The sequence below is a fragment of the Triticum dicoccoides genome, chromosome 7B, assembly GCF_002162155.2.
Source record: "Triticum dicoccoides isolate Atlit2015 ecotype Zavitan chromosome 7B, WEW_v2.0, whole genome shotgun sequence".
Lineage (NCBI taxonomy): Eukaryota > Viridiplantae > Streptophyta > Magnoliopsida > Poales > Poaceae > Triticum > Triticum dicoccoides.
In genome coordinates this window covers 338,329,305-338,335,309 of record NC_041393.1, presented here as the reverse complement: position 1 = coordinate 338,335,309, position 6,005 = coordinate 338,329,305, and the positions used below count along the sequence as shown (strand labels likewise).

Genomic DNA, 6,005 nt, shown 5'->3' with positions numbered 1-6,005 from the left:
CCACCAACTCCTTCCCCACGGTAGTTTGGTTCCCGCCAACTCCTCTCCCGCCCCTACTGCTATCTCCCGCCTCTGTTGTTCTCAAGAAAAAAATGTCCATACAGTCCATGCAATGAAATAAAATTTGTCTATACACAAGAAAATAAAAATTGTCCATACAAGTAAAGTAAAATTGTCCATACATAAGGAAATTAGTATTGTCCATATACAAGAAAATAAATAACATGACACTGATCTCAATGGCCCTGGAACAAACCATCGGCAATTCTATCTCTCAATTGATTCATGTCGACCGAATCTTGCTCCATTTCTAGATCCCTCCTGTTACGACGCCTCCTCCTTGTTTCCTCAAGCAGAGGTTGATAATTCTCATCTCTATCACACCTGTCGAATTCTTTATCCTCCAACTGACTTTCGCGGATAAAATTGTGCAACGTCATACATGCAACAATAATTTTTGTTTGCTTGTGCAGAGGATAACTTTGTATTTTAAAAAGTATCCTCCACTTATTTTTCAAGACTCCAAAAAAACGCTCAATGATATTGCATAGTCTAGAATGAGTGTAGTTGAAGTGCTCTTTTTTACCTCTCGGCATGGTGCCTTGATGGAACTCTTGAAAATGGTACTTCTATCCCCTATATGGTGCAAGATAATCCGCCTTGTTGGGGTAGCCCGAGTCAACAAGATAAAATTTTGCTAATGATGGCAATGCATTTCAGTCAAATTCAATGTTAATGTATACACAAATCAATCATGTACTGAATGTGAAGTATGGTACCTGGAGGTGGATGAGGAAACTTGTGACTAAACCAGCTAAGGGCATCCTTGAAGGGCCTCATACAATGAACCGATCCAGGCCATCCGGCAAGAACGAAAGTGAATCTCATGTCGAAATCACATACAACCATAACATTCTGACTACAGTAGCCATGTCTGTTTAAGTACTGCGGAATCTTGGTAGGTGGCACCACAACTTGCACATGAGTCCCATCTATTGCCCCAATGCTGTCATTGAACCATGGATGCCACTAAGCATTTCTTAACCTCTCATGCACAACTCTGAATTCAGGATCTCGTGGCTTAATTATGTCAGCCGCAAGCTTAACCACACAATGCAATACTGTGTTAAACTTCCTAACAACTGTCTCTATGGACCTTACAAAACGATTCTCACTCTGCCTAATGGACTGGCCATCTCCCACCATCCATAAAAACATAGCTAGAGCCTCAACTGATGACATCTTCTTAGTAGACTTCAACCCATAAGAATCCACTAGCAAATTATGTAGTTTATGAAACACAGGTGGATACATCCTAAACATTTTATAGCAGTCTGTCCTGTGTCCCAGAGTTCTTGCTACCCATTCATAGCCGGACTCTTTAGCTTTTAAAATCCTCCTTTCCCCCTTATCCAGGAAACGCTCAATGTAATATGAACCAAACATTTGGACGATCATACCTATATTGTTGAGCCTTTTCCGCCTCAACTGGAGTAGGGCTAGCACTCTATTTCTCCTTGCATCTTCCTCTTCATCATCACTAGAGTCCTCATCAATACTCTCCTCTTCGCTGGACTCATCAATACTATCACCATCACTAGAGTCATCCTGCAACATATGAATTTGTTGGGGAACGTAGCAGAAATTCAAAAAATTTCCTACGTGTCACCAAGATCTATCTATGAAGAGACCAGCAACGAGTAGAAGGAGAGTGCATCTACATACCCTTGTAGATCGCTAAGCGGAAGCGTTCAAGTGAACGGGGTTGATGGAGTCGTACTCGTCGTGATTCAGATCACCGATGATCAAGTGCCGAACGGACGGCACCTCCGCGTTCAACACACGTACAGCCCGGTGACGTCTCCCACGCCTTGATCCAGCAAGGAGAGAGGGAGAGGTTGAGGAAGACTCCATCCAACAGCAGCACAACGGCGTGGTGGTGATGGAGGAGCGTGGCAATCCAGCAGGGCTTCGCCAAGCACCATGGGAGAGGAGGAGGAGGGAGAGGGGCAGGGCTGCACCAACGAGAGATCAAATCATGTGTTATGGGCAGCCCCATGCCTCAATATATATAGGGGGGAAGGGGGCTGCGCCCCCTTTAGGGTTTTCCCACCCCCTAGGGGCGGCGGCCAGCCCTAGATGGGTTTTGGGGTGCGGCCAAGAGAGGGGGGGAGGAGTCCATCCTCCCCAAGGCACCTCGGAGGTGCCTTCCCCCTTGAGGACTCTTCCCTCTAGGGTTCCCTAGGCGCATGGGCCTCTTGGGGCTTGTGCCCTTGGCCCATGTAGGCCAAGGCGCACCCCCTACAGCCCATGTGGCCCCCCGGGGCAGGTGGCCCCACCCGGTGGGCCCCCGGGACCCTTCCGGTGGTCCCGGTACAACACCGATGACCCCGAAACTTGTCCCGATGGCCGAAACAGGACTTCCTATATATAAATCTTTACCTCCGGACCATTCCGGAACTCCTCGTGACGTCCGGGATCTCATCCGGGACTCCGAACAACATTCGGTAACCACATACAAGCTTCCTTTATAACCCTAGCGTTATCGAACCTTAAGTGTGTAGACCCTACGGGTTCGGGAGACATGCAGACATGACCGAGACGTTCTCCGGTCAATAACCAACAGCGGGATCTGGATACCCATGTTGGCTCCCACATGTTCCACGATGATCTCATCGGATGAACCACGATGTCAAGGACTCAATCGATCCCGTATACAATTCCCTTTGTCTAGCGGTATTTTACTTGCCCGAGATTCGATCGTCGGTATACCGATACCTTGTTCAATCTCGTTACCGGCAAGTCACTTTACTCGTTCCATAACACATCATCCCGTGATCAACTCCTTGGTCACATTGCGCATATGATGATGTCCTACCGAGTGGGCCCAGAGATACCTCTCCGTTTACACGGAGTGACAAATCCCAGTCTCGATCCGCATAAAACAATAGATACTTTCGGAGATACCTGTAGTGCACCTTTATAGTCACCCAGTTACGTTGTGATGTTTGATACACCCAAAGCACTCCTACGGTATCCAGGAGTTACACGATCTCATGGTCAAAGGAAGAGATACTTGACATTGGCAAAGCTCTAGCAAACGAACTACACGATCTTTGTGCTATGCTTAGGATTGGGTCTTGTCCATCACATCATTCTCCTAATGATGTGATCCCGTTATCAATGACATCCAATGTCCATAGCCAGGAAACCATGACTATCTGTTGATCACAACGAGCTAGTCAACTAGAGGCTCACTAGGGACATATTGTGGTCTATGTATTCACACGTGTATTACGATTTCCGGATAATACAGTTATAGCATGAATAAAAGACAATTATCATGAACAAGGAAATATAATAATAATACTTTTATTATTGCCTCTAGGGCATATTTCCAACAGAATTATGCTCAACACATAGTAATTAGGTGCACATAGCAATTCAAAACATGAAGGGTCCACATAGCAATTCAAAACATAAAGGGTCCACATAGCAATTCAACAGATAAAGGGTCCACATTAGCCTAACTCATCATAGGAAACATGACACAATAGGAGACACTGGATACATGACAACCTAGCTAAGACTCATCTTCGTCATACATCTTCTTTGCTTTGCACCATCTCTTCAACCATATGAGCCTAGCTTCAGGGGTCTTCATGTTCTCGAAGACAAACCTATTGTGTTTGTCCTTGAATAAGTCACAGGCTACAAAGTACTCAATTGACTCCTCTGCTGCCCCACACTCAATGGCAAGTTGCTGACATGTAGCTACTGCTACCTTACGCTCCTCACTTCTCTTTGCCTTTTCTTTGCCTTGGTCGACAATTGCCTGCAATATAGTGCTTGATGTCTCAGCTTCCTCGTCCATTCTGGTGGTGATCTCCTTCAAAGTCCTCAAAAATGGACCCTTAGTTTTGCCATTCTCCATGTTCATTTTGATTTTCTTTAAAGGACTACTTGCTGTACTCCTAAAATCAACTGAGCTGGCACCCCTCTTGCGGGTACTGGTACTCATTGGGCTGCCATCCTCATCATCATCGTTGTCGTTTGCCTCTGTATCATCTGATGTCCCAGGTACGTAAGCATAAGTACCGTCCACAGCTACCTCATGAAACATCTCATGCAACAATCCAATGTACTCAGGGTTACCCTTTCTAAATTTCTTGAGATTTGGTCTACTCTGCAAAATAGTATTTGTACAACATTAGCATATGTCTTCATTGCTCATGTACTTGTCATTGAAAAAGCGTTAGTTGTCGTACCTTGATCTCCCTCTCCCACCAAGCTGTAGTTGCCGTAACTTCTCCATGTTTGCCGCGGCCGCATCCGGTTTGTTGCTGCAACCATACCCAATCATTGTACACACCCTTCAGGTTTTGGATTTTGTTCTTCACTTCCCTCCCTGGATGCCACAATTTTGTCTTTTGATAATATTTCTCCTTCATATTTTTGTAACCCTGACTGGTCCAAACTTTAGCAGTAAAATTGCCATCCTCTATCTCCTCACAAGCTAACTCACACAAAATGTACGTATTTTCGTCGGTCCAATTAGCCTTGCTTTTTGGCCTCTAAGAGAAATATGCATAAGTAAACAGCCTAAATCACTATGTTTCAAAGAAAATGTGTGAGCAGAATTTCAAAGAAAATTGTATACCTTCCTATGCTAGTTCAGCGTGTTCTCATCTTCATCTTCGTCTTCTTCGATGCCGTCATCATCATCCACCGGAATCGGCCCTACCTACGGCTGCCTGCTGCTGCCCGCGCCATTTGAACCCCCACGACGTGCAGCAACTCGCATGGCAGCAGCATCACCTCCCCCCGGCACCACGACGGCCTTGCCGCGAGCACCTGGTGCCCTCGCTACGGACAGACCTTGGCGAGGTGGACGACCTCGCAGCGGCAAGCCATCTGATCTTGCCCTCTGTGGGGGGAAACCTTGACCGGAGCCGCTGTCCCGTTGAAGGATATGCGTGTACATGGTCATGTCGGGGTACGAGGCGGCGCCGCAGTCGGCATTGAGGTCAAGGATCCCCAGGTCCATTCGCGGTGCAGCGACGTTCGCGGCCCTCAGAACGCGGCCACCGGAAGTATCACCCCGGAGACGAGGCGGCGTCAGGCCCCACCCTTCGCCGTCCATGGCCTCCGCCACAGCACCAGAGGATTCCGATTGAGACAAGAAATCGAACGGGGCGCCGTCCATGGCGGATTGATCTGAGACAAGACTCTCATCCGATTAATGAAAAAACAAGCACAAAAATAAAGAAATCGAACGGGCGCCGTCCATGGCAGATGGATCTTGGCCTTCAGTCTCACCTTAATGCAGTAGGCGGAGGCGGATGCACGGCGGTAGGTGGAGACGGAGGCGCGGTGGTAGGCCGAGCCGGCGGCGATCAGCGAAGGTGGAGGCAGCCGCCGGCGCGTCCGGGTGCCCTGCTTTCTTCCTCCACGAACAGAACAGGGAGGGGGGAGGAGCGCTCGAGGGGAGACGAACGAAAAGGAGGGGAACCGGCTGTGTTAAAGAGAGAAATTAAATGAGGAGAGAGAGGGCTAATGCATATTTTAGTAGGGTTCCCCTGACTAAAAATTTCTAGTCTCAAGACTAGTTCTAGCCTCTATTTAGTTAGGGGTGATTGGAACTTTAGCCTCTAAAAGAGACTAGTTTTAGTCAGACTAAAAATAGTCCCATGGATCCAAGCATGCTCTGAGCTAATGGTGTGTTCCATCTCATCGCACAATGGCCGAAGCTGATCCACTGAAGTGCATCAACTCAAGTAGTACTACTTCTGATCACGTGAAGTTAATATTTTTTATTGCGTATTATCAAAGAGCTTCGTCCACCCAGCGAAACTACCAGATTTATCTAGAGTCAATTGCATTGCTGGTGTCACAACTTGTCCTGAATGTGCACTTTGGTGCTACAAGTTGTGAGATACGTCAAAGTGGTGGAAAAACTTGGCTCCATCGTTCGCATACGGTGCTTTTCTCAGTTTCGTACTAAT

At 47.2% G+C, this 6,005-nt stretch overlaps 1 pseudogene; it reads right to left on the bottom strand.

Moving 5' to 3' along the window:
• Positions 1-3,583: 3,583 nt before the first annotated feature.
• Positions 3,584-5,206, bottom strand: LOC119338905 (annotated as a pseudogene).
• Between the last annotated feature and the right edge of the window lie 799 nt (positions 5,207-6,005).